Raw genomic sequence first — 19,772 nt, 5'->3', positions numbered from 1 at the left:
TATAGCATAAAAGGAAGTTTTCTTTTACAAATACGATTAAGGAAGAAAAAAAAACCCCATAAGATATCGAAAGACAAACATTACCAAATAACTATATGAGGAAATAGGATGAGTGACTGTCTTTCAAAGATATGACGTAATCATTTGGTTTTCTTTGTCGTGTTTTGTATCCTGTTGTCTATATTTTGCCCTTTGGCCGTTTTCCTTTTTTTAACATGACATTGTCAGTTTGTTTTTGATAAATGAGTTTAATACGTTTCGTTTCCTTTGCCTTAAACAACAGTTCTTGCATGAAAACCCAACGGATAGAACCATATGCATCGACAAGTTTCACATTCATCCAAAAATAGTATCTGTAAGCAAGTGTAAAAGCTTAGAGAGCATGGTGAAAACGGTAATAATATCAACTTGATCAATGGACATGGCGTGTAATATGAAAAAAAGTTAGAATATAAATAGTTAAATAAAAAGATAAATGCTAGTAATTTGGCATTCAAAATCCGTAAAAACTCATTCTATTTGTAAAGCTGATTTTTAATATTCTCATTGCGAAATGTCATAGACAGCAACATGAAAAATGAATTATTAAATTTTTCGAATAAACATTAATGACATGAAATATTAATGAAAAATTGCAAATTGATTAGATAAAATATTGTAGTCTGTATAATGGCAATATTTAAGCGAACTCTTGCATTTGTCAGAACCATTATAAGAAACACACGAATCAATGAAAGTAACGACCTCAATTTACAAATGTTCTACTTAGCCGGCGGAACCTTATAAGATGTAGGCAAATAATGGCTGTCGTGTATCTTAGACATTTTACAATTTTCAGATTTATGTAAACATTCCTTGTAGGATGACTGCTAAAATCAATACATATCACTAAAATTTTTAACGTAAAATCATGTTGATGAAGATTTTATCTTATAATGGAGTTGTCTTTGTTTGATGATAAGTGGATTAAAGTTAAGGGAATCCTTATAAAGGTTAAAACAATATTAATGCGACGTAATTTGGAATTGCAAGTTTGGCAAAAAAGGGGATAAAATGTTAATAACAAACAACAAAGAAATCAGACAACAACATTATGATTCTAGACACCAATTTGACATCAAATATATAAAATTTTCGGTAAAGCTATACTATAGAAAAATGAACGAAAGTAATAAGTACATAACTGTTTTATTCAACGTCATTGATTCAAACATAAATTGATATTTTAAATAATTTTGAAGCTAAGGCTAGTGGTGATTTATAATTGATGGATCCATAGGCTACGACCGTGCAGTTCAAGAAGTACATATATATATATATGTCCACCAAGGTCTCTGACTGGATATCGTAATAGATCATATATATCTTTTATTCAATAACGACCCAAATGTAACAGTAACAAAAGCGTGAATCCTGTCGATCCTCAACATTAGGGGAAATTCATAGTATAATTTCGCGCTATTTCCTCATAGAAAATATCATTATGGAGCTTATCCATGTAAATGCGGTACATTTTGATACGAGAGATTGTATCAACTTTCTTAATAAACTCTTGTCACTTGAGCCTGATTTATACATTTATTCCCACAAATAGACCCCGCGGTGTTCAAGAATTTTTAAATATTTGTAGTTTATTGGACAACAAGGGGACACTTTATCGTGTGTGCAGGAGATACCAATATATTATCGATGTTTAAATCTAGCAAATCGATTACGAAGTGGCAAAACAAGAGGACAAACACTAACTGGGGGAGTTGCATGAACTCCAAAAGTATCGACATCGGGATAGTCATATGGGTAAACATTTTATAAATTGCATACAAATGGTTTTTGTCTTCTTTTAGTCATATTATTTGACCTTGTAGTTGGTGCTTGATGCATGTGCCTTAAAAGAGGGACGGAAGATACCAGAGGGGCAGTCAAACTCATAAACCAAAAATAAATAAACTGACAACGCCTGGCTAAAAATGAAAGAAGACAAACAGACAAACAATAGAACACATGACACAACATAGAAAACGAAAGAATTAGCAACACGAACCCCACCAAAAACTAGGGGTGATCTCAGGTGCTCCGGACGGGTAAGCAGATCCTGCTCAACATGTGGCACCCATCGTGTTGGTAAATAAACTTATTCAGTAGGACACATTCCTGAAAGGGGAGGGGATTGTAGTTACGACGTAAGGAACATATCCGATAACATTTGTGAAACGGTTATTCCATAATGGTCAATCAACTCGTGATGGCGTCCGTAAAATTTGGAACTCTTGGTTTAATAGCTTCCTTGTGAGCAGCAACCTTAAATAGTTTGAAGTTGGGTTTTTACTACTCATTATTTAGCTTTCTATGTTGTGATGTTGTGTTTTGTAGTCTGTTGTTTGTCTTATGTTTCTTTTCAATGACGTTATCAGTTTGTTTTAGACTGATGAGTTTGGATGTCCCTTCGGTAATTTCCGCCTCTATTATATAAAATATGTGTCGAATTCACATTTTATTCCATAATACACAGGTTTTGTTAATAATATCGGATCAAGTATCCTTTTGGGTTTTAATTGTTGGTTCATTGAACTTTAATACTGGTTCTTTTAATTTCCAATGAAAGGTTTCGTGTGCTAATGTAAATGAAACATTGAAGGAATAATCAAATTAGCAAATGGTTCTTTAAATTTAATTCGGTATCTTTAATTGGGTTGTCATCGATAGATGCACTTGATAAGCTGAATCAAATACACAATACAATTATGTAATGAAGCATCTTATTATTTTTCAATAACAATTTTACAAAGGAAAAAGTATATGCGAACTTGTTTTTTGTATCAATTTCAGTATTGCAATAGATATTTCACAATAAAACGCTTATTGAAATAATGATAAAGATTAATTTCTATAAAACAAAATAACAGATATAAATTTTCTTTACCAAATGATAAAGGATATAATATATGTCACAATAAATGTAATGTATATATTGTGGGATAACGGGTAAGCCAAAACATGAATTTTATTAGAAAAGTTAAGTTTGTCATCCTTTCGAAAGTTATAAAGAAGTCACTGTTATGGAATATATGTGTCACAATGTACCACAAAAGTATGTTACTTCTAGTCACAAATCAGTTCAATTCAGTTCAGAAAACCCCGAATGCAAAATGTTATTGACTGATTTCTTGTTATAATGAACTTTACCAATACCTATGAAGGAACAAGTCCGGAATATGACAGTTGTTGTCCATTCGTTTTTTAAGTGTTTTGTCATTTGATTTTGCCATGTGATTAGGAACTTTCCGATTGAATTTTCCTTGGAGTTCAGTATTTTTGTGATTATATTTTTTACTGATTTTCTTCAGAAGTAGCTATCATTTTGAAAGACTTCTGTGAAAATTTTGTAAAAAACAATCATTAGTTTTCGAGAAAGTGTTTTTCCGACCGTTGCATTTCTATTTGGTGGTTTTTTTTTGTCCATGGTATTATTTGTTTTTATTCAAATTATGAATGGTTTTATTTGATTATTGGTCCTTTTTTATGGTTCTGCATTAGCGGAATTATGATTGCGCCTATAAAAGTTAGCTATGCCTTTAAGCCATTCAAAAACTATTGTCACAAATAATGAATTGATTAGTTAATGTTTAAAAATGAAAAAAGATAGTTCCTCTTAAAAAAATTTTACATAGAAAGATAGAAAAAAGTAGTTTCATTTAGATATATTCTTTCGAATCATGATATTGGCCGACTCGATTCATTTTTAGGTTTTCGTCGTCTGAAGGTTTTGAAACATCGAATACGTGATAATGTTTTTGAACAACTCTGGAAAAAAACTCACCTATTATAAAACCAAGTATGATTGCGTTCGAATACCGTTTTCCAGAAAACAATTTCATAAAGTACAGTTGAACCAAATGACCAAGTATTGTTAAACCAAAAGCCAAGAAATGTCACCATTTAAGGCTCCCAATATTGTTTTAAAAATCTAAACTGAAATAATTCAACAGTTTGTGTACCTGTTGAAACATTACCTCCGGTTTAAAAAATTAAACTTTACATTCACAAGATTTGACGAGAACATTCATTTCAGTTGTATCATTCCATTTGTTAACTTTCTATCAAGGTTGATCAACACAATGTCTATAACAATACAAAATATATTCTGTTTACTGTTTGTTCAATGAAATCAGATTGTCTAAAGAAAAGAATAGAGATGCAAATGTTTCGGTAAGATAGCGGAAAGTATTATGTGATTAGGGTTAATAACCTTCATTTTAATGCTGGAGAAAAAGATTTATTCTAAGAACACAGTATATTTGTTGCTTATTTCTTATTTGCCATTCATAGAAATAAATCAGAACTATGGCTTAAGCATGAAATGATTCCGTCGTAGCACAGTCAATGCTCAGTTAAGCGAATAAAATAAGCTTAAAAATTAGAATCAAGGAAATCAATTATTTAGAAAATGAATTAAAAAAATTCACAATGCTGACATTTAACACTTTAGTATGATCATCATTCTAAGCGTATTGATTTGACAAAATATTGGATTTTATAGGGCTGTTGCTACATCATTTGGGTTTATGAGATGTGTGATCATACGATGTGGGTGTCACTAAACTGTCATGCAACGAGCTACATTCAAAGACAATCAGCATTATTGCATTAGTATTGTTGCAAGCTATCTGTTAAACAGCTTCAAGTGAACGGTTATCTAATTGTATCTACTGTTAAACGTAGACAGTGTGATTCTGACAATGACGTTTATATTTCAGTTTTTATGACTTTTTTTCGACGGACATAATTTTACAAACAAAATCTTGGATTTTCCCAAAAAGAATTTATGAAAGTGGTGAGTCTATATTTATATTTTTTAAATGATTATAACAATTTGTGTTATTTATTTACAATTATGGCGGTCTAAAAAATAGAATGTTTAATTTGTAGTACAGATATTTACAGATTCCCTGAAATTATATGTTTAAATTATCATCATGCAACTTAGTGGAAACTTCATAGATAATTTTAAAATAGAGGAGTATGACAATTCTTTTGTCAACTGTTATGTTTTAAAATAAATTGACAAATTTGGGTCAAACCATTCCTTTATCAACTGCTTTCTTTTTAATGAATTATGTTTGTTTGTTATGAACTTAACATGTACATATTTGAGTGATTTGAATTAGGGAAATATGTAAAATGAATCCTAAAATTAGTGTGTTAGAGAATAGGGAAGTAATCGAAACATCACTTACAGATCATTAATGATAGGATGCACATGCTCGGGCGATACAGCTGCTTTAAATGTGTGAATAAATTAACAATTGCGTAAAACAGATTATTTTTCATTTTATATAAGTACAAGTCATGTGTTATAAAAAACAAAAAAAAAAGCTTTAAAAAGAAATCGCAGAGAAATGTGCAGAGCTTCCGTTGTTTAATTTGGTTTTATTAAGGAAATATAAAAGAGGGACGAAATATATCAAAGGGACAGTCAAGCTCATAAATCGAAAATAAACTGACAATGCCATGGCTAAATATGAAAAAGACAAACAGACAAACAATAGTACACATGACAGAACATAGAACACTAAAGAATAAACAACACGAACCCCACCAAAAACTAGGGGTGAACTCAGGTGCTCCGGAAGGGTAAGCAGATCCTGCTCCACATGTGGCACCCGTCGTGTTGCTTATGTGATAACAAATGATAAAACGATGCTTCACCGATAAGGTAAAAGGTTAATGAAGAAACATTTGAATTAAAAAAAAATCAATAACAACAACATGATAGACAAACATTTGTTGAATACACTGAAGTTCTAGCTATGCACCCTAGGGTTGGGACGATATTTTTTATTACTTTTAAAATGTATTTGTGTAACTATTCTATATGTTAGAACCAGGGATTGAAGCAATAGTACACTCTTTGCTATGCTTTTTTTTATAACAATTTGTTTTTGTAATAATAACAAGTGCTCTTTAAGATTATCTTTTAAAGCAACACAATTTACTCGTCCACTTTGCATTTTTGTTCTGTATATATAAGATCTAGTTAATATTATTATAAGGCTTTTCATTTAGTGTTTTTTTCCTTTTTTACTCTATTATCCCAAATAGACTATTTCTAAGTTTAGTGGTAGTTCAAGATGAACTTTTAAATGTATCCATTTAGAAAGTTCTTCACATATGTCAAATACTTTTGAACATGTCCAGGACATGAGATCTGATGAGTCCGTACACAAATAACGTTTTATCTAAAACTTTAATTCTGTAGAGCAAATCATATGTACCCTTAATATCGTGATTGATCTTGTACTGGAGCAAATGTAATTTTTAATCTTAAATAATGACAAATTGAGATCGGATCGAATTTGATCGGAACAAAGTTCTTTTCCGTAAACTTTTTATTTGTGCTTCGTGTCGATCTGTTGAGTAGCCATTTTTAACTGATTGGTAAAATTGTGTACTTATTATAAAAAAGAAGATGTGGTATGATTGCCAATGAGACAACTGTCCACAACAGACTAACATAACACAGACATTAACAACTATAGGTCAACATACGGCCTTTAACAATGAGCAAAGCCCATTCGGCATTGTCAGCTATAAAATGCCCCGATATGACAATGTAAAACAATTCAAACGAGAAAAATAACGGCCTTATTTACATAAAAAAAATGAACAATAACAAATATGTAACACACAAACAAACGACAACCACTGAATTACAAGCTCCTGACTTGGGACAGGCACATACATAAATAATGTGGCGGAGTTAAATTGTTGTACTATTATACACCTATTCCATGGAAGGGTTATGATTAAGGGCTTTTAAACACGTTTTATCCCGCAACGTTCTAGGTGTATCTGTCGAAAGTGTTTATCGGTGGTTGCTCTCTATTATATTTGTTTCTCGTTTATAAATTATAGCTTAAATCAAGCCGACCACTGCAATACAGAAGCTTGACCCTTGAAGAGGCGCAAACAGAAGATAACGTTTCCCTTAATTATCAACATGATGTTTTAAAACAATTTTTTTTGTCTTTCTGTTTTGATTTTTCCTCGGAGTTCAGTATTCTTGTTATTTTACTTTTTTACGAGTAATTGTGATATTGCGGTTTATGTAAACGATATAACCGAATCAACCATAGTTATTTAAACAATCTTCTTTTTAAGGACATTGTTTATTAATCTGTTAATCTTCTTTCTTTACATTTATAAGCTTACAAAATGAACTAATTTTAAAAAGCAGCAGTCATTATGACTGTGTGTTTTATTATTCTATTTTGTGAATGAACAATTCAATTGAGTTGTTGCTTTAGTTTATCTTCGTAATAAGCAGAAAAAATGCATTTTATTCGATTGTAACTTGCTTTGTTTTCCTTAGCTGAACAAAAGGGGTTTTAAATGCATCGGGAAAAGTTTCAGATTAATAAGAAAAATAATTGTTTTACACGAAGAACGCCATTATCAGTTTCTCCCTGATATCGTATTCATCATCACTTTTTGTTGATGCCTCACTTAATATTGTTACAAGAATAAATAATTCCATTATGTTTTCTTTCACAGTAAGGTTATGGCTATATAAATTGCATTATAATTGCTTGGTTAAACTCTCTCCGTCGATACTACCACATTAAGCAAGCTAATTTGCTTAGTTCTATACATCGGACATAGTAATTGTTTAGTAAAAGGTCATGCGGGAGTATTTTAATTGCAAGATGGGGCTATACTACCTGTAATGAAAGACATCAATTAATTGACACTTTGGAACGGCTTGATAAGACAAGTAAAAAGTGGCACAAACAAATTTAATAAGGAGCTTTCTATTCGTAAACACAATCTAGCGGAAGTCCTTCGTGGTACTGAACTCAATTTTAGCTCCTAAGGAAATATAAACAATATATTCAGATTAATAAATTAAAAACCTGTAACATAAGAGATAATTTCTATGTTCCATAATTGATTTGAAGAATTTAGATAAAAGAGGAACCGTGTTGAATCTACATGGTACCGCTTAGGAGTTTTGAATGAATTATCAGTAGTAACCTAGTAGCCAAACCAGGTCATATCTATCATTTTGTCATTAAATGTTTATATGGCAGTTTTGTTCAACAATACTCATCAAATTTTATCTAATCTTTCAACTTTGTTGATTCGAGTGTCAAATATAAGTTGTTTGTAAAAGAAACGCATGTAAGCCGTTCACAATGTTAAGCCTGGTATCTTCAATGGGTTCTTGTTTACTCTCTTTCATTTAAGGCTACAAAAGAAATCTTTAAGAATTAAATAGTTATACTTGAAGCAATAGAAACTATTATAAAAGTCCCAACAATGAACTATAAATCAAAAAGAAAATCGTTATGTTTGCATCCCTTGAACAAACGGAAACTATATGTTAAAGTACCGACTTATGAAAACTTCATGCAGTCGGTAAATTTCTATAGGGCTAGATCATTTAGCTTGAACATTTCAATAGCTCATTCATTATCACACTTCTTCTAGGTATGTGTAACAGTTACCATAAAACAATGATTTATAAGCCTAATTTGCTCAAATTGTGAGGAAGAAGCGATATAATTGGACCAAAAGGGACTAAATAATGAATATAAAGAAATGCATGAGAAATAATCATCATCGTTGAGTCATTTTTTATTTCGTACGCCACTGTTTTTTATGCAGACACAATGAATACGCAATCATTAATGTCTTCTTTATACAATGAAGTAGTAACCTTACTTATGAAATACCCGAACATTTGTATACAAAACCAGGTTTAAACCACCATTTTTGATTAAATGAAACACCTGTAAGTCAGGAAGATAGCAGTTGTATTCCAGTCGTTTGTTATGTTTTATTCTTTGGTTTTGTTAAGGGTCTGTCCGTTTTGATTTTTTCTATAGAGTTAGTTTTTTTTTATCATTTTACTTTGTATCACGAAACAAACAAGAAAATTAATTACTTTACAGTATTGTTCTGATAAAATTATAAAAGAAAGCATTTGAAAATTATCACAAATTATGAAATCATCCCGCTTTCCGTCTACGGGTGAAATATTGAAAGCTCGCTGAGACATAACAAATGTGTTCTATCAGACATGGAGCTTGAATATAATCTTCTAATAGGAAAAATCATTTATAAATTGTAAGTCACTAAAGGTAAAAAAATTATCGGTTCGGAAACAACAGTGGCAGATGTAATGAAAAATAAATCACTAGCCGATTTAATCGTATAGAAATAAGTATGATTTATGACAATATCACTAAAGATTATCAACCAATTGGTAATGAAAACCGTTGTTACACATGCAAAATTCATTACTCAATTTGTCTCCTTCATACATCCCAGATATTTATTCAGGTGCCAGTAGAATATTTTAAATTGAATATGATCATTATCAAATTGTCATATTTAGAAATATTTTATCGTGGAATTCGTTTTGCTTGGTCTTTTTTCTATAGTGTATCTTGTGTACAATTATTTGTATTTTTTTTCTTTTTTAGCCATGTAATTGTCAGTTTATTTTCGGTCTATGAGTTTGACTGTCCCTCTGATATATTTCGCCCCTCTTTTATGCCGTCTTCGATGCAATGTTTTTATCTTTATTCCCCATCATTCCGAAAACAACACTGTTAATAAACAATTTAGGCCTTGAACGATGACGAATGATTATTGAACAATTAAAAAAAAACTCTTCTTTGCAATTCGTTGAAAAGAAAACCCATAGAATCACTGTGGCAAACACGTTGGATGAGATTTAGTGAATGGTTAGTTGCCCACAAGTCAAGAACGTACGAAATGACTATATCAGCTGACGATATATAACAATTCAATTAAGATTAGATTAAAAAAATGCTTTGACGGATCTGGCAAACGATCATTGAAAATCAAATTAGCAGACAATATAAAACTTTGCTTCAATCACTTTCGCCACCTTGGAAAATATAAGATATAGTTTTCAAAGAGAAATGAAAAAAAAAACCTCATGGAAAATCAATAATGTGTATTGTAGAATGTAAACTTTTGGGGATTAAATAATTAAAATAACAAATCTAAACACTAGACCGTTTATTGAGCATTCATGAGAAAACAATATGAAGTCGTAAATTTTATTATTTGTTTATCTTAATAAATATATACAAAATTTAAGACTTTTATAGAAACTCAAGCGTAGGATAAATACAGGTAAACATTATAATTTCATGGAGCCTGTAGTTTTCGCATGGTTATCATTGGTTTACGTCCGTCATGTTTTTTTTTCGTAAATTGTTTTGTTATAAAAGAGGGGCGAAAGATACCAGAGGAACAGTCAAACTCATAAATAGAAAATAAACAGACAAAGCCATGGCTAAAAATGAAAAAGACAAACAAACAAATAATAGTACTCAAGAACAACATAGAAAACTAAAGACTATTCAATACGAACCCTATAAAAACCTGGGGTGGATCTCAGGTGCTCCGCAAGGGTAAATAAACTCATCATAGATACCAGGACTAAATTTTATATATACGCCAGACGCGCGTTTCGTCTACAAAAGACTCATCAGTGACGCTCGAATCCCAAAAAGTTGAAAAAAGCCAAATAAAGTACGAAGAAAGCACATCTTGCTCCACATGTGTTGTTCATTTTATTACAAACCCGGTAAAAAGTCTAATTATAAATTAGACCGTTATTTTTCTCTATTTAATTGTTTTATATATGCTTCAGTCGAAGTCTTTTATAGCCGACTATATGGTATGAATATTTCATTGTTGAAGGTGTCACGGTTGCCTATAATTGCTCAAACTCACTTCATTTTAACCTTGGTAGATAATTGTCTAATTGCCGATCATATCACATCTTCTTATCGTTATGTAAAAGACAAAACTATATCTGATGACCTGTTTATAAGCCAAAATATTGTAAAACATTTCAGTATACATCGGACTGTGATAATTAGATTAAAAAAAGAAATGATCCTGGTGTGAAATAAATTTAGTTGAAATTTTCCCTTCCAATATCTATTCGTTGGTAGATAAAAATGCACTAAAACGTAAAAAAACAACCTAAATTACAAAACCAACAATTCGTCTTTATATGATTTCATTAGAAAAAACAGATTGCATTTCGTATTTTTGCTTTCTTTAAGAACCTTATGTGAAAACATCACTGCTATTTGGCTTTAAAAAATGTATTATTCTTATAAAGATAATGGAGATTTGAAGGCCGTACTTTTGTATTGTTAGGTACCGACCAATCTGTTGATCACGGACAAAAAAAACTACATAGATTCAAACAAAATGGAAAAAGGCCTGTTTTAATATGTTATACACGAACAACAATCACTGTGATTGATTATTGTATAGAAATATCGTCATCCTTAAATTTCTAACTTCCGACAACATAACTCCTGCTAAAGTGCTTTGCGATGGATTAACTTTTGGGAATGAGAACGTTGCTTCATGAAGGAGAGATTTACGATCTCTGTTTCTCTATTTCTCTCTCTCTTTATGACTATTCAAGATACAATTTTTCCCACAGTTTCAGCCATTTATCTTCTGTCATATAAAAAGTTATATATGGTAGTTATTGTTAATTTGTTCTTGTCCTGAACATCAATTATACATTTGTCACTGGACCATAAGCAAGCTACAATCAATCTATACATTAATGTCTCTCTTTCTTCAGAAGCTGAATGTTCGATGCCTTCAGGCCACTAGGGCATGTTGTATACAAGCAAATACGTTAATCCACAATTTTGACATACTGATCTTATTTCTCAACAAAGCGCTAGTACTGGTTATACGTCGATACGACAGTAATTGTTTTTGCTAACCAAGTAATGTCTTTCATTTTCATGAATAAAGCCTTCGTCCGCAGTAAATAAATCTCTGTTAGCTTTGTAAATTAAGGATGAATTCCCTATAGATACACTTTACGTCTGATTTCACAGAGGTTTAATGACGATAGTGACCGTTAAGTATTGTTTACTGCAATTAAACACAGTACAATTTACACATCAATGAACCTAATTGATCAACGTTTCTATTTAGGAAAAAAAACTCAAAAATTTTCATCAACACGCTGTGTATTATATTTAAATAAATTATCGGCCAAAAGTTGATTGATGTGTGATCTGAATGTTATTTTCTTTGTCATTATAAGTAGTACTATAGTACAGTATTTTCCTTAATATGTTATTTGCTAACTTAATAAAGTTTTAGACTCTCCATTGCTTTAATTCCAAAAAAAAAGGAAACAAAGGGCAAAACATATCCCGTTCTTTGATTTTCTACTGAGACGGAATAGAAAAGTTTAAAAAAAAAAAAAAACAATATGGATACAGGACGTTAATATTTTGCCATACATATAATTTGCTGCTAATATGTACCGATTCTAACTTAGCGGGCTTCAGAAATACCTGAAATAAAGATGACCTTTAGAGTGAAAGAAGACGTCTCCGATAAACGCTATAAAAAAGTAAATCACAAAAATACTGAACTCCGATGAAAATTTAAAACGGTAAGTCCCTAATCACATGGCGAAATCAAAAGCTCAAACTCATCAAACGAATGGATAGCAACTGTCATATGCCTGACCTGGTGCAGGCATTTTCTTGTGTAGAAAATGGTGGATTGAACCTGGTTTTATAGCTAGCCAAACCTCTCACTTTTATGACAGTCGCATCACATTTCATTATATTGACAACGATACGTAAAAAAGCAAACACACATAATAGGTAAAATTTCCAAAATTCTAAAACAATGTTTAGCATCAGATACAAATATCATTTATTGGGCAACAATTTAATACTTATATAGATATGACATTAAGAGTAAACGTAGACGTCAACGCTGAACGTCATTTTATCATTTCCTAAAATACATTTCACATCAAATACAGAAATTTGTTATAGTTCAACAATTTAAATCTTTTGTAGACGAAACGCGTGTCTGGCGTAAATACAAAATTTAATCTTGGTATATATGATGGGTTTATTAAAGTTTTTTTTTTATCATAATCATTTTTAGTTTTTTGAAATTCTTTTTTATAGTCATTGTCTAGTAATTAACTCCCTGAGACAAAGATGACTTTAGATAAATTGGGCTATTTATTTTAGGTATTTTTGTCATATAGCTCTTCAACGGTTTCAGTACTTATACATCCCTCGGATTTCAAATGTTTGGCCTTGATCGTTCTTGAAGAAGATTAATCCAAAAAAGCGCCTCGGACGCATGAAATTATTAAAAGTGTTGTTTTCAATTTATTTAATACTCTTCATCTCTGACATTGCTTAAAATATTACATGTAACATTGCTGAGGTCTCCAAAAGTAGTGCAAAAAGGTAAAATAGAAAAAATACCGAACACCGAGGAAATTTCCAAACGGGAAGTCCCTAATTAATTTGCTAAATCAAAAACTCAAACATATCAAACGAATAGATATCAATTCTCATATTCCTGTCGTGTTTTAGTAATTTATGTTTGCAAATCGCCCTTGTTGTATAAAGTGTCATATAAAAAAGAAGATGTGGTATGATTGTCAATGAGACAACTGTCCACAAGACACCAAAATGACACAGACATTAACAACTATAGGTCACCGTACGGCCTTCAACAATGAGCAAATCCCATACAACATAGTCAGCTATAAAAGGCCCTGATATGACAATGTAGACAATTTAAACGAGAAAACTAACGGCCTTATTTATAAATAAAAAAACGAAAAACAAATGCGTAACACATAAACAATCGACAACCACTAAATTACAGGCTCCTGATGACTTGAGACAGGCACATACACAAATAATGTAGCGGGGTTAAACATGTTAGCGAGATCACAACCCTCCCCTAACCTGTGACAGTGGTATAACAGTACAACATAAGAACGTACTATTAAAATCAGTTGAAAAAGGCTTAACTCATCCACCATTTACATAAATTGATCAAAGCATTATGTACTAGTACATATTTGTACATGCAATTGATTTTACAAAACAATTTGCAGAAGATATTATTCTTATTAAGCAAATTACATTCAACCATTCCCATATTTTAAAGTAAATTTCTTTTGTATTTGATCTCTATATATTTCAACTTCTTTTTATGTTAAAATAAATTAAAAAGTTATAGACGTTATACTTATCATTAGTATCGAGATTTAACATCATTATTAGATTAAACATTTTTTAGGAATGATATTACAATCCAAATAAACAGAATAAGTGATATATATTTTAAACCAATACTAAACTTATTTAGAGTCGAATAGTGTTGGTTAACCTTCAGAAAACATTTGTACTAACACTCACTGTTAACAATTGCGTTGTTGTAATCAATTTATATTGAAAAAATATTGGAGTGAAGATACAATCAAATAAATAGCTATATGAAAAAAGGAGGATTTATCGTGAGGGTTAGCAGTTTTAGAAGATTACAGAACATCTCCTAACACGATTGAATGGTATCTTGATTGATGGTCAGCATCCTTACTGTATTCAATTTAGACACACGTTTCATCAATATACTTCCTAAGGATTACATGGTCAGGTCAAGATTCACATATTTCAATGTAAACAATGTATAAACTTCTTATCTTACTGGTCATAATTGAAAGGCTTTATCCTTTCCCAATACCGATACGTCAACATATTTCCCTTGTCGCATCATGTTTGAGTCATTGCCTTCTGTTTTGACAAAAGGTGTACTTTTGAATTTCTAATTCAAACGAATACTAGTTCGAAAATAACAATGACAACTTAGGAAAACGTAAAATAACAAAAATACCCATCTCAGATGAAAATTCCAAACGAATAGTCCTTAGCAAATTGAAGATTAAATGATGCTGAAAATTTATTATATTAAAGGACAAATAATTTGAATATGTACTGAAACATGTTTTGATTGAGAGGATTAAGGAATAACATATGTGAACCCGTTTTTTTGTAATGGGTTTAGCTTTCTATTTGGTCAATAAATTGGTCTTTCGTGTAAGTCAATTCTAATCTTATTTGCATGTCTTTTTTTTATCTATAAAATTGTCTTGATCTGATATTTTAATACGAAGATCTAAAGTGCAGAAAACGTATTATAAATCTATAGTAACACCACTCTAAAAAAGTCTTTAGAAAGTATTTAAAACAATGAAGCCAATAGTCATTACAACTGACAGTTTGATTAAATGCAAAACGGAAAAGAAGTGTCAAAGAATGAAATATACTTCAATCTTATTGACAAGGGGTTTTACACTTACTTAAATTGCCACTCTTTGAAACATTCACAACAGTCTACAGTAAAATATCGATATGCCAATTCAACTCGGCTTGATTTTTATAGAAAATGTCTTTTACAAGGAAGTAATCGTTTAAAATTGAACACATTGGTTTAATTATAAATACCATTAAAATCGAGTTGTATTACGAAAATGGCGGTAACCTGCAGGACTAATTTCTGACATTTTAACGGTAAGAAGCATTAGTTTGTATTCATATTTGATACTTTTCAGATACGTCTATCAAGTATAATAATATCTCTGTCGTTCTTATGATATATAGTGTTAATATTGGCAAGAGATGGGGGACTGAAAAAATAAAAAAAAAACTATATTGAGTGTGGATGTTACAATTATGTAAAGGTAGTTAAGTTCTAACAGTAATTTTAGACAGATAAACGAACAGACTGACTCTGTTTTCTTTTTAATTTGGTGACTATTGTTATAAAGATCTGTTAGACCGTTAAAATATTTCCCCATTTTGATGTATGATTTCGATGCTTTCAATTTATAGATAATACTTCTATTCACATTTACATATTTAAAGATAATAATTTTGATATTTATAAGAATTAATTCAAATTCGTGTAAATAAATTCTGGATATTCGAACACGTAGGTCAAGCTTCATGACAAATGAAACAAATAGAACTAAAAACCTAATGGAGACAACAAACCCAATAATATGTTGAAGTCGAAGTAGATACCAAAGGTAAAATAACATAATATTCTCCAAAAAAACATAGCAGATATTGTTTACCTTAAATGATGAAGTAAATACTGACCAAAAAGGGCGTTAGTTAAATTAGTTCTGACAGTTGTTTTCCAATCGGTTAATGTATATGAGCTTTTGATTTCGCCATTTGATGAACTTCCGTGTTGTCTCTTTCCTTGGAGTTCAATATTTTCACTTTTTGTTCGATCGTTCAAAATTTAGATATATTACAAATTGAATCTTTTGAACTAAATTATATACTATTCAGTTTCAATTTACTGTTATGTTGTCTGTTGTCGGCACTTTTTGTATTTTCATCCTGACATATTTTTGATTGGTATCTTCTTTCCTTCATTATATATGTTTTAATGTTGATAATCAACAAAAATGCACATTTTCATAGATAAATACTGATATGTTTCTACAAAATCTTGGAGAAAAAAAACAAATATACAAATATATCTGAATTTGATGAGACTGTCATTAAAGTGAGAGGGTTAGCGCTTTAAAACCAGGTTTAATCCACCATTTTCTACATTTGAAAATGCCTGTACCAAGTCAGGAATATGACAGTTCTTGTCAATTCATTTTTGATGCGTTTTGTTATTTGATTTTGCAATGTGATTATGGACTTTCCGAATTGATTTTCCCCTAGTTCAGTATTTTTGTGATTTTACTTTTTTCCTATACATTAAAACTTATCATAATTAAAGGTTCTTTTTGTTAGATAAAATAATATATAGGATGGATAAAGAAATTTACAAGGACTATGATGATTCCGTCAGCTGTTATATCAATAAACACATACTACAGACGATTTCTACAACTATTTGTAGCTACATAATACAAAAAAACAAACTTTAAAAGCTTCTTCACAAATAAAGAGAAAAATATATTGACCTCTTTTCTAAAGAAATGGTTGCTTTAAGAAGCGTTCAAAACTTTTTTACCATATAAGTTGTAACGATCAAAATAAATCTTGTTATCCCTTTCATTGTTATAAAAAGTCTACACATTTTCATTCACTGTTTCATATGGCTTCAGAAAAGCACAATACACGACAAACAACAGTTTTTAAACTACTGTTGCTTTTATTCTACAAAAATACTTCACGACAAATACTGCCTTAAAATACTACATAACAGAAACAAGCAAAATTCTACAAAAAAAAAAATAAAACATTACAATAAGCAAGTTATAAAAACTACATTTGAAATATCAATTTTGAAAACATTTTACTACAAACAAAAGCATCAAAGAGCACACCACAAACAAACGTTGACAAAATAGTACACTACATGGAAAAGTAGTTAAAACAGTACACGACAGACAGCATACAAAACATTACACGTCTTTAAAACACTACCCGACAATACAAAAGTCGACAAATCACTAGAAAAACATTAACCTTAAAAAGACTACATTAAAAATTACGGATTTGGACAGAAACATACATAATGTGGTGAGGTTTAACCTGTTTACTGGTGCCTACAAAATGTAACACTAGCATTACCTGCAACACAACATATACAAACAATTGTATAATAGCAAATACTATTATTTATAAATCAAACTCAACAAAATGACTTGAAATAGAATATTTTAATCAGATCGACCAAAAAAGACCAAACTAACTAAGAAGTAGATTGTATACAGATCTGAGGGTACCCGCAGAAACTAAAAGCTATTTCAAAGCCAGATACAAATAATGGAAAAAACAAAATCATGCACGCAAGCCTGATTATTAGAATTGATTTTAAACCAATTAGGCGACAATTATATTGTAATAGTAAATTCTTAGAAAGGACATTCTTAAACGTGTAAAGAGAAAAGCTCGAAGTTATACAGCTATCCTTGAACAGAATAATACATGCATGCATCTATAACCCTGGAAAAGAAAGGAAATTACTTCCAATAAAGCCTTTGTTGTTCATTAAAATTCATCGCGAGGTAGATTAGCAAGGAAACGTTCGACCCTACTAGACCAATTACTTCTCCAGGGAATCTGTTTTCGTTCTTCAGCCGACACATTTCCCTATAATTGCTTCATTAAGTGTTATAAGTTTAATTCTTTCCAAGTATTCTTTTAATTTTGAATTCATTTATCGTTGGCTTCACTCTACAAAAAGGATCGATAACGAGTCTATGTTATAACAAATTGTCTTAGATGGAACTGTCAGATATACGACACTGCTCGTTCTTTGTGCTATGAGTTTTGTTTCCCTGTCAATATTGCTTACTAATATTGTTTACGTACGGAATGATGACATACTATCCGCCGACCTTATCTTACCATAACCATTCTATTGTCCGCGTAATATTCTCAAGTTTGTTACTATATGATCTGTATATTCCATAAAAAAATTAAAGAATTCCAATATTATTTAAAAAAAAAACGAATTCTATATAAATATCAAATCAAACGTTATCTACTACCGGAACGAGTAGAAAAACTACTTTCAAATTCTTAACTTGGTAAAGAAATGTCCAGTCAAACCTTAATTTAATCAGGAAATTTCTTTACTAATAAAATAATAAGTGAATCAGAAAAAAATTGATTCATTCATATGTACTCAGTTACTAAAAATCGGAAAGTCAGTGGAAAAATAGACGAAAATGGAATCAGAACTCATTTTCTGTAAGTCAAAAAGTCCAGGTTCATTTAGAAAAATTTGGATTAACAATTACTCAGTTTTGGGGAGTCAGGTAGTCTAGTTATAAATAAACAAAAAAGGAATCACTTGGCGACGATCTTAGGAATCAAGCAATCACATGAATTCAGTATCTGGAGTCGGGTAGTCCTTGTACAATTAAACAAAGAAGACATCACATAAATAGTTAATGTCACAACAAGTATTATTACCTCGCTACCCTACTCCTGCTTCAGTCCTAAGTCAGCGATTCCGCCAGTGGATGTCTTTTGTATCTTAATTAAAGTATATGCCTCTCAAAGCGCTTCGTCTTCTTCACTCTCTGTCCCTATGTTACAAAAAAGAAAGGCAATAAATAAATTCAATCTCAGAAAATTGGTAATTTCAAGTATAAATGTACGAACAGGGAATTACTTTAACTCAGTCCCCAGATGTAGAGAAGTCCTAATACCAATAGACAAAGAAGGAAACACATGACCTCTATCTCCGCAGTGGATAGGGGACAACTATTCTGCAGAGGTAATTAAGAAGAAGAATATAAAAATTATCACTGCATATGTCCATAAGGAACACCACTAAGTCAATAAGTATCAACATCTAGGTCATTCAACTGTCAAAAAAAAGGGGAAAAAAGATATCATTGGGAAAATTAAACACCATAGCTTGAGAAAAAAAGAAGAAAAGATAAATCTAAATCTTCAGCACGAAAAACAAAAAAAATATCATCACTCCCTAATGTGTCATGTTCCAAATGAAGGTCCTTGCCGCTTTGTGCGAATGTGATATTGACCAACAGGTAAGGCTTAGTTAATCAATTTCGACTTGATCACCTTCCAATATTTGCCAGTTTATGAGTAGACCGATACTCAAATGTATGCCTATGATTAAACTTACATGCCAATCTTTGTCTGTTTATGACTTGACAGACACTCAAATGTATGCGTGTGATTACACTTACGGTTGTATGTTTGACTCTGTATGACTTGGCAGACAGCTTGTCGTTTAGACTTACATGCAAATGTTTGCCTGTTATTGGTTGTACACATTTTTCATAATTGAGTACTTATATTGAGTTCAGTTACCAATCTGAAATATGCTGCTTATGGTTTACGTGTGTCCTCTTTGTTAAATTATATAATTATTGGGTATCGTTTGATTCTATTCAACCATATCTT

The 19,772-nt window shown here is 30.9% G+C and overlaps 1 protein-coding gene across 1 annotated transcript in view; it reads left to right on the top strand.

Moving 5' to 3' along the window:
- Window positions 1–4,583: 4,583 nt before the first annotated feature.
- The window catches only part of LOC139519220 (neuropeptide F receptor-like), a 42,140-nt gene continuing 26,951 nt past the window's right edge, over window positions 4,584–19,772 (top strand). Inside the window, exon 1 of the mRNA XM_071311164.1 lies at window positions 4,584–4,831. The gene's annotated coding sequence lies outside the window, so the exon portion shown is untranslated. The remainder of the gene's footprint in view (window positions 4,832–19,772) is intronic.

Source organism: Mytilus edulis, chromosome 4 (genome assembly GCF_963676685.1).
Source record: "Mytilus edulis chromosome 4, xbMytEdul2.2, whole genome shotgun sequence".
Taxonomy (NCBI): domain Eukaryota; kingdom Metazoa; phylum Mollusca; class Bivalvia; order Mytilida; family Mytilidae; genus Mytilus; species Mytilus edulis.
The sequence above is the reverse complement of the archived record's forward strand: the minus strand, read 5'-3'. Positions and strand labels throughout refer to the sequence as shown.